Consider the following 26,423-nt stretch of genomic DNA (forward strand, 5'->3'; position numbering starts at 1 on the left):
TTTTTGTTTTCCTTCATTACTTTTCCACTCCATCCTTGCACATCTTCTGGATTAAATATAAATGCAAACATGATCTTTACACAGAATAACCTCTAAAACATGATTATTTAAAATAGGAATGTATGTGTGTTAAATTTAAGAAACCAGGTATCTATTTGTTTATTCCACTCAACTCTTCAATATTATAAATGCTGTAACTGACTTGCTGTGCAGTCACCAGACTCTGGCCTGCAAGTTATTTCTACCTCTTGGTATGATAAACTTTTGTCCAGAAGTATTTTTGCTATAGAGTTCTCTGTTAGGGAGAGCGGTAGCACTCTAACTTGAGGAAGCCTGCTCCAGTGCTTGACTGTTCTCATGCTGAAAAAGGTTTTCCTTGTATGCATTTACAACCTCTCTTGCTTTGATTAATGTCCACTGTCTCTCAATCTCAGCATACAGCTTTGCAAGGTGTCTGTCTTCCTGATAACCTCCTTCGAAGTATATGAACTTTGCTATTAAGTGGTTTTAAACATTTGTACACCTATGTTAGAAGAACTTAATATTAATGTGATTTTGATATAGCATTTCATAGCATAGACATGGATCAGGTGATACATTGTTCGTCTTTTCAAAATGCAGATCCTTTTTTTCTTTGGTAGGTATGCTATTTGTCTACATGATGAAGTTTTACCCTGAATAGATGATACTTATTTTTGTCAACCTAAACTGAAATCTGTTGTTCATTTTTATCATACAAGACTTGCAGCAGACAGTCATCTCAAGAATCTTCGGAAATAAGATTTTTCTAAGCAATGTATATTCAAAATATGGAGAGTTCATATTAATGATAACAATAATTAACATAAAAATATAGTAATTATGAATATAATTAATATTAATAATGTAATAACTTCTCATTCCTAATTTAATCTAAGATATCCTGAATATGTACCACAATGTATTGCCTGCATACAGATGTACCACTGTTTTTCATTTTGGCACTGTGTCTGCAATATAATATGTCAATAATATTTTTTTCCCTGAACTGTAGAGCAAATCTGAGGTAGACAGGCATTTAAAAGCAGATTTGATTTGCTGTATTTTGCAAGCTCTCTCAGGCAAAGCGATAAACCATAGCAGCTTGAAGTAATATGATGAGAGCACTCTATCACTGCATATGCTTAACTCTCACTATCATACTGCCCTTAAAAAGTGTTTATGAGAAATAAAAAAGGCTATCAGTTTGATACAGTCTAGTAATAGCAGAAATGCTGAATCATAGCTCCAAATAAGTCTTGTGCATAAAAGCATTATGTGTTCAACCAAATAATTGTTTATTACCTGGAAACTTCTACTCTACAGGTTGCTATTTTTCCCATTGATGTCCTTACAAAATGCTTAAAAGGTGCTCTGGATTTTTGTTACCAGCATTATTCTTGCACTGTTTTCAGAGCTAAAATGCTACTTTTTTTTTTTTTTTTTTCCTTAAAAAGAAAATTTAAAGTAGTCCTCAGTGAGCTTTCCTTTTTCACCCATCTGTGTGGAAAGCACAAGACTCTGGTTATATTTTTATCAGTAGTAGTTTTGGTAACAATAAGTGCATACTTCAAGAAAAACAATAAAAATAATTTCATGAAGTAAGAGGAAAACAATATCCATACTGCAGCATCCAGTCCTCCAAGGCCAGGCTGCCTAACACTGAGCTTTAACATATACAGCTTAAATGCATAGAGGCACAAATAAAAAGACACAATTAACTATGCAGAAATCTTGCAATTCATTCCCTGAACACACAAAATTTTATAGTCCCCAAGATTCATATTTCAGCATAAGTAATGCTAATTATATTAAAACACAGGGAACAACAAAGAGGGCTAAATTCTGCCTGTTTTGGCAAGGGAATTAGAAATGAAGAGCACCTTATAGTCAAGTCTTGTTGGAAAGGTTCCCTCCATGGACTTAACAATTTATTGAAATTTATATATTTTTTTCATATCTCAAAAATATGCAGTATAATATTAGAATTGTAAAAGCCTTATACAATTCTAGCATTGAAGTAAATATATTAAGTAATGAACTGAAGTAATAAATTTGAAATGGCTTTTATCAGGGCTGGCAGCAATAAATAGCAAAGAGAACCTTTGTTTGAGATATGGTGAAGCTAAAGAAATGTAACAGACCCCCCCAGAAAAAAATGCAGTAAGATAGAGTTAAAGAATTTTTAAATAAAATAAGTTGTTCTTGGCTTAAAATAGGCTTGTTAATCTTTATTTTTGGGGTAGGAAAAATATATGGTAAGTGCTTATGAAGAGTAAATTCACATACAATATTTATGGGGCAGAAATGAAGGTTTTTTGTCTATCTCACAGGGGTGTTAGGTGAAAATTCCTGTATGCTGAAGCTGTTAAGCCTTCTCAGAGGTGATGTGAAAGAAGAAAGTAAAGTAGCATGTCCAAGGAGAAAGAATAATGAAACAGAAATGTATCCTTAGAGAATATGCTATAAGAGGATGTTTTTTCAGGTCTTAAAAAAAAAAAGAAAAAAAAAGAAAAAAAAAAAAGATAAATGAGTTATGCCTCTGAGAGGCAAAATAGCACATCTAAAAGCTTCCAACCTATAATTAATTAAAAAAATAATTTGTAAGCAGTATCAGTTCTGTATGCATTTTTTTTTTAGTGCCAAACACCTGGATTTTGTGAGTTTTTGTGCACTCTAGATTCTTCACTGACCAACAGTTACACATATTTTGTCTTGATAAGATATTTTGTTAGTAATCAACCTGGCTATTCTTTTCTTTAAACTCTTCTTTTAATAAACACAGAAAAGTAAATAGTTTGTAAGGATGTCATGTGGAGTGCATAGACTAGAACTTAGGCAGCAGATATTGATAGGAGTACCAAAGGGAAGTTTGTTCTTCCACATCTTTCTTCCCTAAAAGAACAATGTATCTTTCATTTGAACAGGGAGTATTTCTGCAGAACTTATGTTCTCTCCAACTGCATGCTGCAGAAGTGATAGGCTCAAGTGAGTTTTCAATGATAGCTAGACCTACTATTTTACCTGTTTCTTCATCCCGTGGGTCCACTTTTCTGATCTGAAATGTCCTGATAACTGCTTTATTGCAAAAGTGAGGGTGCATCTTTTGGTTTTCTCTTCACATCCAGATTGTTAAATCTTCTAGTGAAAGCATGTTGTAACCTCTTAAAATAATTAGACATCTTCCCTTCCTTTTGTTCACTGAATAGTTCTTTGCTATATGCTGAAAATTAAGCAATAGAAGTTGAAGGAGATTAGAAGCATATTTGTTCAGGACTTAGACGATGCTGGATCAAATGCCCTCATAGAGAGTGAATTGATCCCACCTAGTGCATTACTTAATGTTCAGCTGTCTAAAATATTATGACCACTTTTATACCATGTTTTGTAAGCCTTGATCTTAACAGAAGGGTTCAGAGATTTAAAAAAACAAAAAACAAACAAAAAACCCAACCTACTTGATTCACTTATGAATTGCATGATTAAATCTACACATTTTCAATCTTTTTTAATAGGTCTTTTTTTTATATAAATATATATGCAGAAAAAAAATTAACTGCATGAAATGAATGGAAGCTTAACAATTTTAAGCAATTTCTACATGTTAAACTATAGGGAGTGCAGTTATATTTGTGAAGTTCATTATGTGATAGACATTCTACTACACAGATAGTATTCTATAAACAAAAGATCTTTTAAGGGTTTCTAATTGTTTTTCTAAACTTCTGGATAAATTTATTGAGTTCTGTAATCACTGTTAGGTGTTTTGGCGCTGAGAAGTTCATACATGTAATCTGAGACTTCGGAGAATTCATTTCAATGTGAGATTTCTCTATTTCCTACAGCTAACTTGTGGATAAAAATGTAAGTACATGTTGATTGGTCTCAAGGTTGTCTTTTATATGATTATGGGGGGAAGGGGAAGAAAACAGAAACAAGAAAATGCAGTGATATTGCTCTCAGAAAGCTATTGTTAATTCATCTTGAACAAGCAATGCCAGTAATTTAAAGAGAAATCACTGTTCTTCCTTTTAATATTTATGTGAAGGGTTAGGTTCATCACTATGAACTTTTAAGCAGGCCTCAGAAACTATTTACATGTTCATTGTGCTCTTGTGCAGTACTAATACCCTTTGGGTGAGCAGTAAGTAAATCCACGAATGTTTGATACAATATCAATGCTCTTGAAATAAATCAAAACTTTCATGTAAACCCTGAGCCTTTAACAGGTATTAACGTTAAGATGACATGCTGAAGGAAAGTTTTTCCACTTCTCTAGCTATAATATAATATTTCCAGTATTCAAATTTATTTATCATGACTTTGCAGCCAGTTAATAAATTCACGAGGACAAGTAACAGTTATGGCATTTCCTAAGAATCGGCCTTTCCCTGCAGTCCAGAATGGTTTTTAATGCCAAGGTTTCTGGCTTCTGTCATCCGCAGTTCCTGGCCCTGCTGGGTTGGTCGGGAGCATTCAGAAGAGGCAGGTTCTGTAGACCAAACCATTCTGCAATGCTTAACTTAGTCTAGCTGCTTTTTGCTTTGTTCACTGAGAAGATGTTCTGTAATGATGTTTTTGAAGTCACCCTTCTAAGTGCTTTCTATTTGGTCTGTCATCAGCTCTGTGACCTTGGTTTCATTTTGATATGCAGTGTACCTCCACAAGGCTGTTAGTAGGAAATAAACTGTGGTGTAGGAATGCAATTCTCTTCTCTCTTGCTCTGAGCAGCGTAGCTACCCTGTCCATTCAGTCTGCAGAAATGAGAGAAAGCTGATTCACTCTCATCACTCTCCTTCACTCTGTCTGACGAACTGATGCACGTGAGCGTGATACCACTCATCTTTAGACTGATAAATCTGTGTTTAAAAATTCTCTAAACCAGTAAAGAGCCTTAACCAGAACTGATGAAGCTTTCTGATGTTTCTGTGCAAATGTGAGTTGATCCTTTTGCTTGGAGAAAAACTCTGGGAATCTGTGCTCCCTATTTTTACATTTGTGTCATTTAATTTTTCTCATTGCTGAGCCTTGCAACAAAGGGGCCAGTTATTATTGATTCTTTTGAGTTTTCTGAGGTACAGAAGTATATGCCTATCCACAAAGAAAGGGATCTATATTACACCATTCCATATAGTTCACAGAATCTCCTAGCGCATGGAGGAAGCCTGAGGTGCTACTGACCTGTGAGGAAAACACAAAGATAGTAAGAATATTCACGTTAAAAATGTGCTACATGATTGGTCATTGCCCTCTTTTCTACTCGTTATGGCAAGTAAGTATAAATAAGCTTTTTTCACCATTATGGTTTTCTGCAGTTGCATGACAGCTTTGAGGTTTTGTTACTTCAGGAAGGGGCAAAACATGTTTGTTTCTAAGAAGTGTGCATATCAACCTACTTACTTGAAGGTTTTTTTTCCCATTTATAGCAGAAGGCTGGAATTTATACACAGAACTTTGCAACAGACCCATTTTATAAAGCTTTATTTATTTATTTATTTATTACTACTAGCTGTACTCATTATTGCCTGTTTTTTACAGCGTATATAAAACAACCTATTTTTTCCATCAAGTCATTGTCACTTCTAAAGCAACCAATGTAGTAAAACATAACTGCTATGTTTCTTTTGGACTTAGAGTTTCATCAGTTCTACCTTTGGTACAAGCCATATTGCATTTAAAGGACTTGTTTCCTGGGATGTGGTTTAAAAAGAGTGGATCATTCTTTTGAAAGGCTTTGATCACTGCAGTCATATTGTTGCACCTTTTATCTTGCTGGTACATTGATTTTAGCCAAAGATTGCTTTTCATGAAACTCTGAACTTTAAAAGCACCTCAGTTTCAAGAAAAAAATATTCTGTGAAACGTCTGAAGGCTCTGTTTTGATCTTTTTATGTGCATATTACTTCTGACTTATTTTCAGTGGAACAGTTTTACAGTGTGGGTACTCCTAAATTGTGAAATACCAACAGCATGGAAAAAAAATGAGAATTTTATTCTTAAGCGTATGGCAGTATCCATAATTCTGCCTTTCAGCTGCATTCCTCTTTTGTTAATTAATTTATTGGACAAAAACCCTGTGGCTTGCTGACTATATATATTTTGAAACATTGGGCAGAAGGTGTGTATATAGGTCACAGTTGAGTTATTTTTCATAATATTTACTGAGCTTTGGTGTCTTTTCAATGGACTACATAAAACACCATATATCTTAAAATGTGCTGGAAGAGATGCAAAGAAATCTGTATTTGCTGGAAAGTGGGGCAAAGTTTTGAAGAGCGTGCTGCAGCCATGATTACTGCACTACATTACTTCTTTTATACCTAGAGTATTTACTAAATAAACTTTAAGATAAAAATAAAGGTAAGAAAACATAGGTTTTTTCAGCCCTGTAACTCTTTTACTGTTGTTTGTGTTTCTGTATTCTAGCACTAATCCTCATTTCTGAAAATTTCAAGAAAAATAAGCAAGGTACAATATCCATAAGGTTTACTATGTAAATTCTATCATGCCATGAAATGGCAGGAGAAAGACTTCACGTTAATACTTCTCTTAACAAAATAAATCTGAAGAGAGTTATTCTGCAAAGGCACTGTGAAAAGATAGGTCAGGCAACCTCATTTGGAAATGTCAGTAAGGAAAAGAAACGTCTGTGTTTAAGTAGACACTGCTCTAACTCAAGGTCAGTCTGTTCACCCAGAGCACTCCTGTATTGACATTTAGATTCCCTATGAAAATTTTGTCTCAGGAGTCTTCATTTTAGCCAGGAAATGGTCTCAAGCAGTAGCTGAATGTTACAGGACTTTCTGGGTATTCAAAACATCATATATATTGCCTATATCACAGCATGGACAAACAAATCCCTTGATTTATATTTCTGTATAGATTAATCTTCTTGATTTTATTTTTTTGAGAGCATTGTAACATCTCATATTTACTCATGGCTACAATCAAGTGGAAGTGATTCAACTGTTTCACATCTCAGTTGTCTAAGGTTCTCTTAGTGTAACGGTGGGCACAAATTGGAAAAAAATTAAACATCGCTTTAAGATGTATTTAAGTTTTACCATTAGTAGTGTAAATTCCTGCATTAAAAATAACAAGGAATGAAGACAATTTTTCCCTGTCGTACTTGGATAAGATGCAATGTGTGGTTCCATGTGTATTCGAGGCAATGATTTTTTCCCCACTACCTGTCAACAGTATTTGGGACCAAAATCTGAGTAGCAGTTAAGGCAAATCTCCCTTCTAATTGGCAAATAGAGTAGCAGTTAAGGCAAATCTCCCTTCTGATTGACAAATAACTTTTGAAGTGAGAGAAAACTTGCTTTATTAAACATTCATAGTTTTTATTTTTATTTTAGCAGAACAACAAAAAATAATTCGTTTATGGAGGCAGTAGTGGCTTTATTTGAGTGCTCCTAGTCCAGCTCTTCAATATCTCAGTTACAAAATGCTCCTCAGGTGATGAAATTTTGGTTGTATTATTCTTATTGTATTGATCTGATTGTATTATAATTTCAAGTGTGGTCGGTCTGTCTTCAGTCTCCCACTCAACACAGTTCTAAAGAAGCTTCAAAAGCCAGTGTACTGCTAAAGCAGTACTTGCTCCTCTGATCTCTTCTTTGTCTCTGAGTGTTTTTGTTTGCCTACTTTATTTAAGGTCAGGCTCAGCTTGTTTTTATTAGACAGATTTTCTAGTGTTTTCCAGGGGCTTGCTGGTTTTTCTACATTCTTCATTTTATATTTGTATTCACAGGTTTGTTTTCATTACATTTGTAATGTGGTTTTTTTTTCTTCTGAAAAAACTGAAGTGTAGATTGCTCTGTAAGATTATTAGTTAAGAGTTAACTGTTTAATAAATTAAAGCCTTTTTAAGACCTCTGAAAGTTTTGGAACACAATCTCATGTTAAATGACTTTATTTTCACATAATTTTTCCTGGTAATTGCACTGACATCTTCTCAGTTGAGATGTGTGGGGTTTTTTTCTACAGAGAACTGCACTTAAGCAAGTTGCACCTAGCATAAGAATTAAGCTGATCTTACAAGACTGGCTTGGAACTACTTTAAGTCATATAGACAGAGATACATAAGCATTTTCTGGTAGAAATTTATATCATATTTAGAACCCTATTTTCAGATGTGTGGAATAGCATTCCTGGAGATACTTTAAAGCAATTAAAGGTGAATTTCTTCAGAACAGCAACAGCTATTCTTGATTTTGGTTTGTGTGCTCTTAGCCACTTTCAGTTTGTGGAGGTAAGTTCTTCATTTCTGGGGCAATTTTATGAAACAGGTATTTCTTTCAGAGTTTTTTTATTATTATACCATTTTTTCTAGGAAATAGTTGATATGGTAGCTATCAGAATGAAATGTCACACAATTTTTTTTCTCACAATAATTAAAAAAGTGACTATACAGATCAACAGAGATGTTAAAAAGTTTTTTAAGATACTAAGAAATTCTGTGCTGCAGACATTCTTGAACTGAAGCTGAATTAAAAATGCTGATGGCAGACTTAGAGAACAATGTGACTTGTACAGGTTTAATGAAGAACAGATAATATTTTCATACCTATACATTCTTAATGCCCGCATTTGCTAGTAGTGCGTCATGGTTTTATGATTTTTGGTTATTGGTATTCCACATCATAACATCATGTAGTGCACTGAGAGTTAAAGAGTTAATATTCCAGTTCTGGGTACCTGTCCTAGAAGAGAAAAACTACATACCCCAGCGGAATGTTTGCTGTTCTGCTACTGTTTCTGCTCAGAGTGAAAGATAAAACTGCTTGCATATCATGAACCATGCTCTCCTTTCTCTTCTGTTTGGCCTGATTATATTGTGTTATAGTGTGTTACCCTATGTTCTGATATGTTATTTAGTAAATTAGTTTGTTTCTCCTCAGATCATTGCTGCTGCTTTGTTTTTAGGCCCATCTCCTTACCTTTTCCCTTTCCCGGGGCATGGGTCCCCTTGCCCTTCTAGTAATGGAACCAGGCTGACCCAGCCTATTAACTGTTGACACAGTGAAATGTAATGACTCATTCTTATCAATTCCTCAGTAGTTCCTTGAGTTCTACATCTGAATATGTTAAATTTTGTTGTTTACAGATATCTCAATATTTGCGTTGTTGCTGGACACAAAATAAGGCAGGGAGAAACTAAAGGCTAAAGAGCATTTATAGCATTGCTTAGTGAAGTGCGTGTGACTAAGATAATACTGAGGTACTGTGCAGTCTGACTGCCATCAGCCTCACAGCCTGATTCACCCAGACAGTGGCATTTTCACCTTGATAAAATATTTGTAAGTCGTCTTATAGTGTATTGAAGATTTATAGGCCAGATATTTCCAGCAAGAAATCTTTTAAGTCAGACCACAGAAAGCACTTTCAGAGATTAAGCTTCCCATACTCTTAACACAGCTATTAGATTCTGCCCTGCTGCTGCTAAAAGCCTGAAGGAGCCTGAACCTGAGTTCTGATGGACAGCTGAGTGATGCTGAAGTCCCCAGCTGCTGAGAAACCTGCTCCTGAGGCAATGCAGAAAAGATCAGATGGGTTGGTAACTTGTGATCATTAGGGCCACTTCCTTACACAGCTGATCTTGCAATGATCTTCCCTGAATAGCTGGTGAGGGTGAGTAGAAGCATTGTGTGGTGGAACTCACCTGTGCTTCTGCTCTTTCTCAGCCCATCCACTTAACACTAACTTAACACTGAGGATAGTTCCTTAATCTTTCTACTCTTAGAACAAGGGGGTCCTTCAAAGCACTCATTTGAGGCTGCAGGGGAATGCATGAGAATTAGGGATGCAGATTATTAAAAAGCTTTGAGATTTTACTGACAGAACATTCTTGGAATATCTGTGAAAATACAGTTACGTATTTTTTGTGTATTCTCTTCATGCGTAACTAAGTAATCAGTTCCTAAAATAAGGGTAATTTGGGGAGGAGAGGTCTGCTTAAGAGGTTTTCCCTGAATTTCCCTGAAAAATGTTAAGGATTTTATAAGAAACTTCATTCTATAACATTTGCTAAAACACCATATTCATATTTAGACTTCTTGAAGATGTTAACGTTCTTTGATGCAAAGGTTATCTTTTAATTGAATGTGTGCACAGTATTTACTGAAAGAAACTCTTTGCGTGAGAAGGAACTGCACTTTTCAGCATTTCTTGCATGAATCAGCTAGCACTGTTTGGCTGTTGAGATGGTCACGCTGTTTTGTTTGAACTCAAATAGTGAATCAGTGAAATCTCTGTCACAATTCTAGGCAAATCTTGAGCCCAGTGAAGTAACAAGGCTGAATCCCAGTGAGAAAATATCCTAAGTGGAGAAGTCCCACTACGCTGAAATGTTAACAGTGGCAAGAGTTGCAGATAGTGAATTTATTTGATACTTACAAGCAATGGGTGCCAGTAAAAACAAGACAAAAAAACAGCATTTTAACTGACTGAAGGAGACCTCTGTCAGATTTTGTCAGACTGAAAAATGGCAAGATGTCACTATGATCGTGAATAGGTTCATAAATATAGAGATCAGCACCTGCTGTTTTGAAATACTCAGATTACAAAAATGAATTAATTAGCTTGGAAATATGGAGATATACTGATCCATCAGCAAAGTAGTTGATTATGATAAAACACAAAACTGCTAGAGCAAATTCTTGTGAATGTCACTGAAGCTTCTCAAAAGGTTATGCGTTCTAGTCCAAAGGCTGTAGCTGGTGGAACAAGTCCAAATTTGTGCATGGTATACATCCAAGTGTCAGTCTCAGTTCTGTTCACAAGTAGTGAGGAGGGGATCAACCCTCACAGTACATACAACTGAGAAGTGTACTGGGATTAGAATGGGCAGCTGATCCATGGAGTCTCTTTGCCACAGTAGAAAAGAGAGAAAATGCAAGGTTGCAAGGTTACAGGAACTTTGCAATATTTAAAGAATGAAAATATAACTTATTCATCAGTAAACAAACTCTGTTCCAAGTAAGTGTCTTATTTTGAGAGAATTTCTTAGCACAGCAGTGGGGCGATTAATGTGCAGTTTTTGTCAGGAAATGGAGGTTTGTAACAATTTCTGAAGAAAATCTGACGTGCTAAAAGTTATGAAATGCAAGTTAGTGTAGGTGGCACACTATATGATGAACACAATATGATGAAGGCAAAAATACTTAAAACATCAGTGGCATTTTTCTTTATTTTATTTTATTCATACTCCATGCATATGCTGGCATATTTGCTTACAAAAATCTCCCAACAGACTGAGAAACTACCTCCTTATGCTACTGGAAAAAAGAAGTGAGGTATAACAATATCCCTATATAAAAAGTTGAAGAACTGCATTTGTTAAGAGCTTTACTGAATCTTTATGGTATTGCATAAGGCTTTCCAAATCAATTTTAGCTTTCTATCTAGCTGTCTTGAAAAATAATACACTATCTAAAATAAATAGAGCTATAGTTGGATTCCCCAGTCTATTTTGCAGCATTGAAATTAAAAACGAAAACCAAAAGAACCCCTGAATTCATTGTGTCTTTTGCCATGAATACCAAAGTTGTAAAAACTTGTTTAATAGAAGTCTTAAAATGTTTTCTGACACTTCTGAAAACTTAATGCAAAATGTGCGGATATTTACTAGCTGGAAGTGAACTCCAGACACATGAAATTCTTATGTAGTTCATGTTCCCTACCAGAAGTAACGCTTCTGAAACTGAATTGGAAACTTATATCTGGAATTAAAACATCTGCTTCATTCACGTACAACAAGGAGCCTTACTAAACAGATGCCCCCTCAGAATGCTCAGGATTAATTTTTTCTACAGAGCTACTTTGCTGTTTCTTATTCTGTTTCTGTGTCATTCAGGAGGACTTCCATGGAGATTGTAAGAAATAAAATGAAGCATGCTCAGGTTATGATTTTCAAAAGATCATGAATATTCTGGATCCTGCCTTGATTTATTCCATGTTTATTGCATACTTAAACATAGATGTGTAAATTCATGTATTAACACCTCTCATTGTACAGAGGCAAGGATATAAAGAGTCAAGAAAAATATGGAAAATCCTGGAACTGATTGATAAGAGCCAGCCTCACACTGAAACTATTTTCCGTAAGAAGCTTTTCATATCTGTCATGGAAGGATGAAGGACATTATAATTTTAACTTGGTCAAATCTCTAACATTTGTTGTATTATGTTATCCCATATTGTTGCAAATGACATATAAAGCTTGTGTGTTACTTAACTTAGTTAAAACTTGTGTGTTACTTAGATTGGTGTGTTACTAAAAACATTGATACTACTTTTAGCTCCAGATCAATCTATTAAACTGGGATGGACAACGCCTAGAGAATGATGTGGGATGACAGTGCAGATGAGGGATGATGCAAGATTCTTTTTAGTTCTACAGTTCCTCCAGCAGTGTTAATGTCAGTCCAACATCCCATTGCAGCTGCCATGTTTTCCTGCTCCTCAACAATGTGGTAGAGAGACAGACAATCATATAAGGGATTTTTTCTTCTGAAGGACCTCATGCTGAGGACTTGATTTAGCTGAATGCTTGTAAGGGTGAAGTTTGCCCTGCTTTCCTTAATATCATCACACCTTAAGTGAGAAAAGGATGAAGAAACTGGGACCTCATTGACATACGTTGGTTGACTTAAATGAATAGAAGCTTGATCTGCTATGAAAGGATACTTTAGTAAGATGGGTATTCAAGAAAACAGAGTTGCAATTTTTGTTTCATTTGGGTTGGTAAAAAATAAATTCTAAATTCTAGTAAATGGGAAAAATTCTTTAATTTACAGAATGCCTGATGTTAAATAAGTAGTAGTAAATTAACAGAGATAAAATGTGTTTTTAAAAAATACTGAAAAGTAGAGAATGTTTACTGTAAACACAATTAAATGTCACATAAAAGGATGTCTTAACTAAACTTCTAGAACTTTTTAAAGATTGATTTTTCTCTTTATCATTTAGATGCAGTATTTACTGGATTCTATGCATTGAGCTATTAACGTTCTAAGAAAAATTGATTATTTTTTTCCCTTTTACCCTTGTTCTGTATTATTATAGATCTGAGTGTACTGAGACTTGATAAGCAGTTGGAAATCCCTTGAATATTCAAGAGTTTAGGAAATTATGCTGATGTAGGATTTCATTTAGAGTGTTGTCCTTTGGAGGTCTCAAAAGGCTGGCATGTATCTGAGACTTTACCCAGCTGTGTGCACTGATAGTGCTATATATGTAGTTTTGTGTGTGTGTGAGAGAGAGAAGGTCAGTGGAAGAGGTTTGTTTTTCTGTAAATGACCAATAAACAAATTATATCTGAACTGAGAAATGGTAAATGGGAAAAATATTTCAAAGAAGAAGTACACAAAGGGTGAGAACATGAGGGTAAGAGAAAAAGATATGAGTATACAACTGTTTATTTTTTAAAAAGGAAAAAAAAAACAACATTTGCATGTATGTTCATAGAGAAAGCCAAAGCACTTACGCACTTCCTGTTTGTGTTTCTTTCTGCAAACATTTTCTCTGGTTATTGATGATGACATAGAATTGCATTTTTTTTTCCCAGTTATAATAGTTGAGGTAATAGAAAGGGTTGGAAAAAAAAACCCAAAACATTATCAATACCACAATTAATTTAAAAATTACAATTTTTTTTTTTTCCCAGTGAATAATGCAACAGAACTGTGAAGAGAGAACACTGAAACATAAGGACATGTAAATGCCACAGTGAATGTGTATCATGCATTACATTGAGGGAAATTACAAGGTTAACAACAATCTCTGTTTACCAAAACAATATACTTTCGAATTTTTAAGTGTTTTGCCAGCAAAGGGAATACAATGTCTGGGGAAATGTGGGGGGAAAAAATAAAAACCTCTGACATCTGTTATGTTTTTTGCTCATGAAATAAGCCCAGAAAGATGAAAAGGGTTTGACAATGATTGCTGGATGTGCTATGCTGTGGCTCAACCTCAAGGGCACAATAAACTTAGAACAAGTGCTTAGAAACAGATCAAAGATCCAGTGAATTATTTTGCATTTTTAACCTTTGACCAAAACACCGTATCCTGAATATTGTTGCTGTTAATTGGAGAGCTTAAAAGATAAGTAGCATACAGGGACAACCATTGCCATAGGAAACTAAAACTGTGTGATTAATTATGGCATATTCCCTTGTCTATTCAATATGTTTATGTAAAACTTTTTTATTCTTTCAGCAATAATATTAGAACTTTTCCCCTAATGAGTAATATTTAACTTCATACATATGCAAATAAAAAGGTGAGAATGTGCATAAATGTCAATGTGAGCTATGTTACCCACCTAAAAAGAAATTAAACAAAGCTCCTCCCTTAGCTTGCACTGGGGGTTGTTCAGTTATATTCCTCAAAGCATAATGACAAAAGACAAATTTATTTGTAATTGTCAACGGTTTATGGGCTGGTCCGGCCCAGTTCCGTGACCAGCAGGGCGGAGGGATCTGCGGATCCGCGCCTCTGGGAAAGGGGAAGCAGGGGACCCCAAAATACTTGAAAACAACAGCACTGATCTGAGGTGGAACAAATGATTTTACTAAATATAGTATTAGTAAAATACAATGAGAGAGAGAGAGAGAGAGAGAGAGTCTGTTTGAATTGTATAGACCTCACCACAATGCTGGGGTGAGAAGTGCAGTCCAGTTGAGTGACTGAAGTACAGACGGTGAAGCGCAGATAGCAAAGCGCAGACAGCGAAGAGCAGGCGAAGAAGAAGAATCAGGTGACCTTGCTTGGAGTTATATCCCCTTGCTGACCGCAAAGTCTCCTGGGGAAATGTAGTTCTTCTCCGACGGACGAACATTCGGCAGATATCAAACCCCACCCCCAGTGCATTACATGATGTTATGGTGTGGAATACTGATGACCAAAAATCATAAAACCATGACAGTAATACTGGTTCCAGTGTTGAAGAGGTCAACACTTGCGCAACTCCATTTTCAATTCAGACATTAGTCAATGACACAGTGATACTGTTCAAAGTTAATGGAGAAGTCTAGTTATTCTTTTCAGCCCATCTTGGATAGGCTCCAGATTGAGTTGGGAGTCTGTTAAATCTTGGTGATCAGTGGATGACTTGAGATAAATTGTTCATGGAAGACTATCAGATGTGAACAAAGGCTAGTTCTTGCAATTGCATTAAATGTATAAGGTGCTTGTATAAATTAACACAAACTATTTGAATTATGTTTATTCAGTTGATGACTTCTTTTTGGTAGTGTTTTGATGGACAGTTAATAAAATTATGTGAAGTTAACTCTGATAGTATATAACAAAGTTACTAAATCAGGAAAAAAAAAAGTGATTGAATTTCAGATCCATCAAGTGAAACCAAAATTCTTATTAGTTTAACGTATTCCAGCTTCTGAGCACTACTGGATATTGGGTACATATATTTGCATGCAAATTCTTTTGCTCTAAACAATAATTGCAAGACACATTCATCAAAATTTAACAGAAAATGAAGTGTAGTTATGGTGGACAGTTTGCTAAATATAAGCCAGTAGCATGCCCGGGTGGATGGTCAGTGGTGTCCTGTCTTGTATCAGGAATGGTGTGGTGAGCAGGGCGAGGAAAGTATTGCCCTCCATCTTGTACTCAGCTCTGATGAGGCCTGACATCAACTACTGTGTTCAGTTTTGGGCACCTCAATACAGAAATGACATTGAAGTGCTAGAACAGGCCTCTAGAGGGGCACCAAGGCTTGTGAAGGGCTTGGAGGATGTACCCTATGAGCAGCAACTAAAGGAATGGGGGTGTTCAGAACTGGGAGGAGAATGCTGAAGGGAAGACTTATTGCTCTCTTCCAATACCTGAAAGGTGATTGCAGTGGGGTTGGTCACTTCTCACTGGTGACAGAACAAGGAGAAATGGCTTCAAGTTGTGCCAGGGGAGGTTTAGGTTGGATACCAGGAAAGCCTTCTTTACAGAAAGAGTGGTTAAACACTGGAATTGGCTCCCCAGGGAGGTGTTTGAGTCACGATCCTTGAATGTGTTTAAAAACAGTTTGGACGTGGTGCTCAGGGAAATGATTTAATGGTGGGTTTAGAGTTAGGGTAGTATGGTTAGGTTGTGTTTGGATGAGTATCTTTTCCAACCTGAGCAATTCTATGATTCTATCTACAGAAATTTTCAAATTACTCTAATATTTGATTCAAAGTGAAACGTACAGAGGTACAAGAAGTTTCCTTTTAAATTTAATTGCATTTTCTTTTCTATTTTTCATACACACAAAACACTATGATTGCCTCACCTTGCTATATGCTCCATAGTTTTAGATCCAGAAGAAATTCTAGTCAAATTCTTTTTAAGCATCAAAATACTTTTCTCAGTATGTTTTTCTTTGCCCAATATTTTGATCTTCACTTTAGATGATGATCATAGAATCATAGAATCACAAGGTTGGAAACGACCTATAAGATCATCTAGTCCAGCCGTCTCCTCATCACCATTGCCACCACAAGGACTAAACCATATCACGCCTCTTCAAGAGTCAAGAGTTCAAGAGTCGCCAGGGACAGCGACTCCACCACCTCTCTGGGCAGCCATTCCAGTGCCTGACCACTCTCTGAGAGTAGCAGTTCTTCCTTATGTCTATTTACATCTGCTAGTTTAATCAGTAACTGCAAATATAAGAAATTTAGAATTCATAGGCGTGGCTTGGAACTTGGAAATTGTACTGTGTAACAAAAGAAGGCTAAGAGAGTGACCTTTATTCATTGTCTGTTGTTTGTCGCTTGAGCCCTAGGTTCTTTTTGGTTTTGTTTTTAATAAAAATATTTTGCTTAATGTATTTAGTAGCAATAACAAGAATTATATGGGGTATTTTCCTTTTTGTAAAATGAAGTCAAAGAAAGGTGGTGATTTTGTTAAAATGTAAATATGTCAAATGAAATATAGGTAACAGTGTTAATGATTTAATTAATGGGATGAATACTTCTTGGAAGCAATGATCATATGTGCGAAGGTCGAGTAATAATAATCTGAGTACAACTGATTTAAGTGGAGAAACACTTTCTTCTGCGAAAAATTCTTTTCATACAGTCATGAACCTGAATAATTAATAGTTTTAGACTAGTGGATACATTCAGGGGAAAATAAAAGGCTGAGTAAAATTGAAAGAAAGCTATCAACTGTATCACAATTTCAGGTTAGGCAATTTAGATTTACTTCAACAGATTTTCTAAATGAAGCTTTGATACGTTTCATAAAAGAGAACTGCAATTTACTGTTGCATTTGTCTATTTAAATGTTTTTGAGAGGGATAACTATTCTCAGTAAAAAAAAAAAAGGTAGGCACTTGTACTTTGTATAGCTCTTATCATTAAAGTTTATATGTCAAATATATCTAGCAAATGCATTTTTTTCTGTTACTCTGATCGGGTTGCTGTTTATCTCAGAGTTGAAATTAGCTCTGTGCTTCAAGTAGTGGCTAAATCTACAAAAGATATTAGGACTCAAACAGCAGTTTTAGGCATATTGATTTAAAATGTAGGTCCTCTAAACATTTGTGCTTCTGCCTTTTAATTCTAGAGTCTCCTACAATACGCATGGGCAAAGATTTTAAATTTTTCATGGACATCCCTAGAACTGCTTTGTCATTCACAGGGCATAACAGCCTGGTTCTGCAACAGCAGTTATCCATGGTTGTTGCTGCTATCTGTAAACTCTTTTATTCCACTTCAGTTTTAGACATATGTAACAACTTTTAACAAAGGTTTTCTTTTTTTTTTTCTTTTCAGTACTGGACCCATTGACAGGGTGATGCCAGGATGGATAAGAAGCAGCTCATGTGCACCAGCTGAATCAGTTTTATTCACTGTAGCTGAACTAAAGCAGAAAGTTACAGCTAAAGCTTTCCTTAAAGCCTGCCTGCAGCCAGAAAATTGGGCATCTAAAGTTTTTGTATTGTTTACCACTACAACTCCAGTGAACAGAAACAAGCAAAACATTTCATCAGCATTTAGGAGAAACTCACATCTCTATTATGTTTCCAGAACATGACAGTAACATTTATGCAGATTTGATTTTCTTTTTGAAACTCTGAGTAACTATTTTGTACAGCTGAAGATGGGCAATTTTTCTAGTGCCATGATACTGGCTTCTCTGTTTTGTGCTATACTACCACTTTCTCCAGCCCAAGCTGATCCACAAATGAGTCCATCTCAGATGTAGGGTTGATTTACTAGAATAGCAGACTTGACTTAGAAGAAATATGATTATCTTGGTCCTGCCTTGAGGAGAAAGATGAATTAGATATGTTGCCTTGAGTTCCCTTCCTACTCATTATTGAACATGTTTGTATTCCATGTGCTGTAATGATATTGGACTGGACATTAGGAAAGTCGTAGGTGAAGAAGGAGTATTTTTTTTTCCATAGAAGTTAAATCCATGATATATGGAAGTTTCAGTTCTTGTATATTTGAAGAACCTGTGTCTTTCTTCTTACGCTAGAGGACAATATGCTAAACATTATCTGTCATACATTCTGAACATTTAGTTTTATCTTGATGGATTACTTGTAAAAAATGGAACAGTCTAGATAGAGGATGGATTAAATCTGCAACTTTCTCCTTCATTTTTTTGATTCCATTAATAATATCAGATCACGTGATTGGAGAGTTCTTCCCACTTGAGAAACTAGTGGATTACTGGTGTTTCTGAGTAAACCTGTGGATCAACACATTTCATTAAAAGAAAATGGATATTATAAAGCTAGACAACCACTAATTGGCAGTTTGAAGAAGGCTGAACCTGTGTAAGTGTGGCATGTGACAGCAGGCTTTCTGCAGTGTCTCTTCAGCTACGTTAGCATTACTAATATCTTGAAACCTGTCATATCTGGATGACACATATTTCCTACTGCACAGGAAAAACACATAAGTTGTGCATTAGATCTCCCTTTTGCACTTATGAGGAATGTTCATTACTAGTGCAATGCCAAGTAAAAAGTCTTTTTACTGTGCCAGTGTTAAAAACTATTCCTAGGAAATCTAACTCTCAATATTTAAATTCAGTCAAGTTTCATGAAATTATAATTGAGCCAAACAAGGATTCAAATTGTCATATCCCACCCATAAGGGGAAGGAAGGAGTGACAAGATTCTTAAACATTTTACTCAAAATATTTTATTTGGCTTTGGAATATTATAGTTGCACAGCATACACAAACACAAGCAGATTCTGAGATTATTTAAGAAATAATTTTGCAATGATACAAATATTCTTCAGCAAATTATATATCACCAGATCAATTGCCATGTGCCAAGATTAGATTAAAATAAGAATATATCCTCTGATATTATATAGCTACCACACACCTTGATTGTTGGCTCATGATTATTAATAGATTTTAGTATTAAGCGCTGGTACATGTTGGTTCTTCTAACGATGATGCCTGCATAGTAGTCATGACACTTATACAATTTTTTTAGTTTTCTTTAGTCAGACCTCAATAGAAAGAAATAGTTTTTAATTAACATTAATGGTTTACTACACTTATGTTAGTTCATGAAAAGTGTCACAGTCTTGGGATTTTTAAAGACTGCTCATTTCTAACATGACTGTATTTTATAAGAGCATTATTTCAATGCATCATCTCTCAATATGTGGAGATTATTTCATACATTTCAGTGAAATCATGAAAAGAGCAAAACTCACTGATACTTCTGAAATATTTCTTTTCTCCAACCTCTTTATTGTAACAGTTTCTGCAAGATAATTGCTCTGAAATTCATTATCTAATCCTGCAGTCTTCAATTGTTGGCCAAAGACTGAATTAGGAACAAGATTGTAGATCCTCAGAGGATTCTCTAAAGGCCTGGACTTAACACTGCTGTTGCATAAGCAACTGTGCACCGGGCATGTCTTTGACCTTAGTTTAATTGCAAAAGGTGGTTTGTTGTAAGAACTCTGTATGAAATGTAAGTAAATGTCAACTGGCATATTAACAGGTTAATTTATTCATTAGAATAATCAGTGCAAAACAAACACAGCACTCATTAATAAAATCCAAGTAGAAGTGCACTGCCTCTGTGTCCCTTCAGTATATACAACCGTGCAATGCTACGTGTCTTCCAGAGAAAGAAGGAGCGAACGAGGAAGAAAAAAGCGAAAATTGTGCACATGTGGAGCAGACAAATGTTTCCTAACTTTTAGGCAAAGTGACTTAGTTTAACTTAAACAACAATTTTTTTGTTAGCAGCTCATGTAGAATGAGATGGATTACAGCAGAACAGTTTTGCCAGAATATATTAAGTAGAAGTTATCAGTGGGGAAAGATGGCAAGTAGTAGCTGTAGTCAGACCAAGGTGGAGTCACAGGGGCCCAAAACCGTTTAATAGTTCAGAGACACCCAGCAGAAGATCCTTAGCCTTGGGACTGTGAGAAAGAAGTATCACTGTTAGCTTAGGTAAGGTGGTATTCCCAAACATGATGTCTGAGTGTGCCCTTGTGCTGATGCTGACTATGCCCCAACTATACTTTTTGTAAGAGGAATTACAGAATAAACTTTAATAAAAGAAAATGTTTTGCTCTGTTAATTTGATTCACGCAATTCACTTCAGAAATTCTTTTTTTTCCCCTAGCTTTGACTGAAACTGCAAAATAAAACTTCCAGTTTATAAAAATACTCTGAGGCTTTTCTTTCTATAAATCTTTCACTGTTCATCACCACTGAGTTGAAGATAAATGTGAAAATGGTTCTAACTTCTGAATAAACAAACTGAATTTCTGTTAGTTATAACATTATTATGTTAAGTGAGGGGCAAATTTTCTTTTTACTGGGAAGGAATACACCTACATAAATAGAAAGGAAGATGATGTTGCCCCGTGCTTTTAGGAAATGAAACTAAGAGGTGTGATAAAATGTGGTTAGGTTACTCCCGATAAATAAGTTCAGACAAAAAATGCTACTACTAAAAAATTTTGGAAGGAATTAATAAAGAAATTCTGTAGAATAGGAACAGCTCAAAGTCTGTAAATTGATTTTCAGTGTGTCTAGAGTTGTAGTGGAAATGCTATGTCATGGCTTGAAACTGTCATTGAGAACTTGGTGGGAACGCAGGGCCAATCCAGGGGAGCTCAGGTGCATGCAATGGTTCTCAGACTTTGTTTAAGCATTGACAGTGGATGCAAGGGTATCTTGCTAGAGAACCCAGTGTATCTGAGGTCTTCTGAAGGTAAGCAGCTTCTTTCCTTTATTTCTGTGCAGCTGTTGCATTTGTGTCACTAGAGTTAACTAAATCAATCTATGCCCGTGACAGAGGGGCAGTAGGACCCTGGACTCCCTCCCTGGCCCAACAAAATGGGAAGTGGACAGGGAGATGGGAGCTGGGATCAAGGAAGGGAAAAGAAAAAAAACAGTGGCAACGATCTATGGAGGAAAACTTATTTTACTAACTGTGATATCAGAATGCAAGATAACACATATAATACAATCTAATTGAAATTGAGACTAATAAATCAAATAAAATAGGAGAGAGAGAGAGTTCCTGAGGCCGAGTCAAACCTGAAAAGCTTGGAAAAGCTAGGAAAGCACCCTCCAGCACCCACTGCCAGGCAGTAAGAGACCGCCCCATCAAGAAGGGCCAGATTTCATGACTTCCATAAATGTATAGGGGAATAGGTACCTGGAATTGGAGCATTAACACTTTAACTCCCAGTGCATTACATGATGTTTTGATGTGGAATACTGAACAGCAAAAAACATAAAACCATGACAAATTTGAGTAAATCCTCATTTACTGCAGCTTAGGACCTTGCTATTCTGCTGTCATTGCTGCACTTTGCATTGCATTACAAGAGCATACAAAAGAACAAACAAATATTTATCAATTCTGAGGACTGAACACTAACCACAATTTGACTTGTGTAGTTTGTGCATGCTTTGTTTTCTAGCAAACTAAACTGGAGTCAGAACACCTATTGCTATATATCTTATTACTTTGTTTTGCTATGCAAAGTAAACAAAGTAATTAAATAAGAAGGCATTATAAATGTGGCAAAATGATACCTAGATCTTTAAAATGGGATAATACAAATCCATAATTGCAAAACAGTTGTGAAAATGAGAGGCTACTTCTCCACAAATCTCACCTAGAATACTATAAATGATCATAAATATATGTAGCAGTAAATGTGTTGTAAATGATTTTATTTATAAATGCCTAGAAACAAAATTAGAAATAAATTTTCATAGAGAACTCAGAAGTCAGAGATAAAATGCTTGAGGAAATAAATATAGATAGCAGTAAGTTCAATATACCTCCTGACAAATTATATGAAAACTCCATAAAACCTGCTCCTAGACTTGCACAAGCACTAAATACTTAAATTTTGCAAACATACTGTAGGAGAAAAATTCTATTTTGATATGCAAAAAATGTATACAGAATGGATCTTCTTTTCAAATGTCAATCTGATACATATATGCTTACTGAAACTTTAACTTAAGCACACGCACTTAAATCATTCTACCATTTTTCCCCCCAGCTATTGTAAGGAATATGTATGTTTTTCAGATCACTGACACAAAAATATAGCAGAATCTTGAAATTAAAAAGTAATTTAATTGAACTGAGAAGTGAGAGAAGAAAATGATTATTTATTTATTTATTTATTTATTTACTGTTAAAAAAATTAAATTGTTTCAGTCTAAGCAAGACAGCTTGTCAGGGAAAAAAAAAATAGGATATGGCTGAGTGCCTACAAAGAGCATTCTAGTTAAGAAAAACCTGATTATGTGAATTAAAGCCACATTTAGTCTCTGACAGAGATTAGTGCTGTCTCTGAAACACAGGCCATGCCTTTTTTGTTTGTTTCTGATTTTTTTTCTCTGAGAGATGATTAATGTTTCATTTGTATATTAATTCTGCCTTTCTGCAAGTACAGTTTTATCTTAGTCTAACTTAAAAGGATAATGTATTACATTAAGGTATTACTTGTACACATCATCATAACTGGCGTTCATCCCCTATGCCCCTATTTATGCTGCTTAAATATGGGGCTGCCTGGCCTCCTACAAAAGTTGAGAAGTAAAAAACCTTAAATACATCTTTGTTCCTTTCACATCCTAATGAGATAAGGATGAGTGCATACTTTCCTTCAACCAAATAAGAAGCATGCTCACTGACTGAAAATCAAAGACTTCTCTTTTGCCTATATGGAATAGAACTGGTCAAGGCTGATCTAGCATCCAAGACAGCTCCTTGCTTTGCCTCTCTCTAGATATTTCATTAAATATATATATATATATATACACATAAAAAAAAAAAAAAATGTGGGTAAGAATTTGCTGAATTCCAAGCTTTGTCATCTGACTTAATAAAGGTTTATATGAGGCTTATTGCAAAGATAATATAGTTACTCAAATAAAGATTAGAAACATAGCAGATATATTTAAGCTGATTAATATTTCCATAGATGCATTGGACATTAAATTCTTGATCATGAAAAATGACAGCATATGTTTTGATGAAATCACAATTCCACAGAAATCATTAACATTTGTGAATATCCAAAATCTTCCAACCACAAAAAAGATTACAAATGTGTGAATGAAGCCATTTTAAAAGATCATTAAACAGTGTCTGTCACATAAACGGTGCTGCATAAACATCCATTTAATAACAGTATCGCTGAGCCCTTTTTTTTTTAACCAATTTTCCCACTATCAATTAATACCGTTCCACAACTGAGGAGATATCCAGTGAAGAAACTTAATTTTAAGTAGTTTCTAATCATTTAAAGAGTTCCACAATCTATTCAGATTCATTTTCCAGGGTGTTGCTTCTCAGAGTATCTATTTCTCCATAAGCCTTTTTAAAACACTAATATGCTTAATACCTATTTGCAATACCTAAGAAGTAATCCAGTGCATTCAAACTCAACACATACTAATTTTCTCAAGACTCTTGAAGACTTTATAGTGCTAATTATGTCTATTACTGTCATTTACTTTGAAATGATAGGTATGCTTGCTTCTGAAAAGAAATCCTCAATTTTGCTTAGTAATGAAGAAAGTTCTATTTCAGTAAGCCTTTCTGCTCTAATGACTCTGATTTCATTTAGAAATAATAGGTTTACTTGTACAAAGAATGATGACACATGTTTAATGCAGATAACAGGCTGCTTATCACTTTTTTTTCTAATTATACATTTTTGCATTATAGGATTAATGTAGACAGTGTTGGGACACTGCACAAGAAATGAGTATTTTGCAAGTAAGATGATTTAATAAAAGCAATTTTACATTTTTTTCATAATGTTTCTCCAAAACTAGTAATTTTAACAAAGCATTAAGTATAGCACTAAAAGATAGTAGTCGCCGCTATAACAGTGGTGGGAAATTTTTGACACAAGTAATGTTTTCACCTGATACATTGCATGTTTACTTATATTTGTATGTGTCACTAGGATTTTTTCCATTTTTTCATGAGTGTGAATCCCATTTCAATCAACATTTGTCAAAAAGCAGTGACTCACATTATTGTGTGCCACTGTTCCCATTGTGAAACAACTTCAGCATAACTGAATTACTAGAAAAACAAGTCTACACTTCCTTTGTCTGGAAACTAGGCCAAATGACTATGGAGCTGTGTAGGTTGCTCCGAAAGTAATGCCTCCTATTTATTTATATATGAAATACAACAGATACAAAGAGCACAATAATATTATGTGACAGAATAAGGCAGGGATGTTCAGCCTCTACTGGTATACATTCACCATCTGCCTATGACGCTCTGGACTGATGTGGTAAAACAGGAAATGTACTTTCAGAGCAGTCCTCATATATATGTGAAGATATTTTTTGTGCTGAATATGAAGAGTGCTTTTTTTTTTTTTTACAGTTCTGTCCTTCTACTGATGTTATGGCTAAAGATGTCTCTAACACTAACCAGGATTAAAAATTTAAAACCCAAGGAGAATCAGTTCGACAGAGTTCACAAGACTAAGTGATAGGACAAAGCCCTAAGCTAAAAGATAGGAGATTTAGATTAGGTACAAGGAAGAAATTATTTAGAAGATGGTGAGGCCCTGGTACAGTTTGCTCAGAGAAGCTATAAATGCCGTGTCACCAAAAATGTTCAAGGCCAGGATGGATGGTGTATGGGAACTGCTGAGTCATGGCCTGAACCTCTGATTGATCACCTGCAGTGAGCAATGAGTCAGCCATGGGAGCACAGGTGAAGGCAATTCACCTGTGCTGCTGGAAGGGGTGGAACCTGGCTCCACCTCTCCTAGACCCATTTAAGAGCTGACTACGAGTGGGGAAGGATCTCTTCTGGAAATTCACTCTGAGTTTCCTAAGTGAGCCCAGGATATGGGTAAGTGTTTTATCTTTTCTGCTTTGGTGTAATAATTACATAGCCAAGCTCTCTGGTATACCTCATGACTATAACATCTGCGCATTCTTTGGTTATACTGATGGGGCCCTGGGAAACCTTATCTCGTGGGAGAGGTCCCTACTTGTGGCAAAGGAGTTGGAGTTGCAAGATTTTTGAAGGTTTCTTTCACCCCAAACTGTTTTATTAGGGTTATATCAATCATTAAATCATAATTTTCTACTCACAAATTATTGTAGAATAATAAAGATAAATGGAAGACTTGATCTTTCCAGAGTGTTAACAATTGCATGAAGTTGCATGAATGAGAAAGGGGTAAACTGCTTTTGGATAAGATTAGAAAGGTTTATAAGGAACACAGTTTTTCCCAGGAAGAAAAATATTAACTACTTGACAATGAGAGACTGAAGAGTAACCAAGGATAGCAGGATAAACATAATCCTAAAAGTTTTATCATAGTAGAACAGAGACTTAAGAAAGTATGGCAGAGGAGTTAAGAATATATTTTCTTCTTCAGTTTGTTTTGTTTCAGTTTTTTCAGACTTTCCAAAGGGGCTTTTAAAAAGTAATAGATATAAATGCATGTACATACTTTAAAGGAAAATAATCCAGTTGCAAAGAATATTTAAGGAATGCAGTACAGAGGAAGAGAAAGAGGAGTATAAAGTAACTTGGAAGGGAAACCAGGGGGAAAAAAAGAGGAGGAAGAAGTTGTAGGTAAAAGGGGAAAAAGTAATGAAATAATGAGAGATCTAATCACACAGTTTTTTTTTAAGAATACAAGAAGCAAATATTTCCCAGAAGAGAATGGTTATGAGAAACCAGAGAATGCAAATAGTGACGTATGCAGCACATCAATACTGGATAAGACTTCCAGCTATGGCTGGGTATTTGGTGTACCCTGGTGTTCATTTATTACAACATAATAACAAGAAAATTATCTTCCTATTCTGTCATCTGATAACACTCACAGTCTGAGCCCTTTGCCTACAGATTGCTACCAACACATGTACTTCAA

The sequence above is a fragment of the Lagopus leucura genome, unplaced genomic scaffold, assembly GCF_019238085.1.
Source record: "Lagopus leucura isolate 7727_CA_CO unplaced genomic scaffold, USGS_WTPT01 Super-Scaffold_100004, whole genome shotgun sequence".
NCBI lineage: Eukaryota > Metazoa > Chordata > Aves > Galliformes > Phasianidae > Lagopus > Lagopus leucura.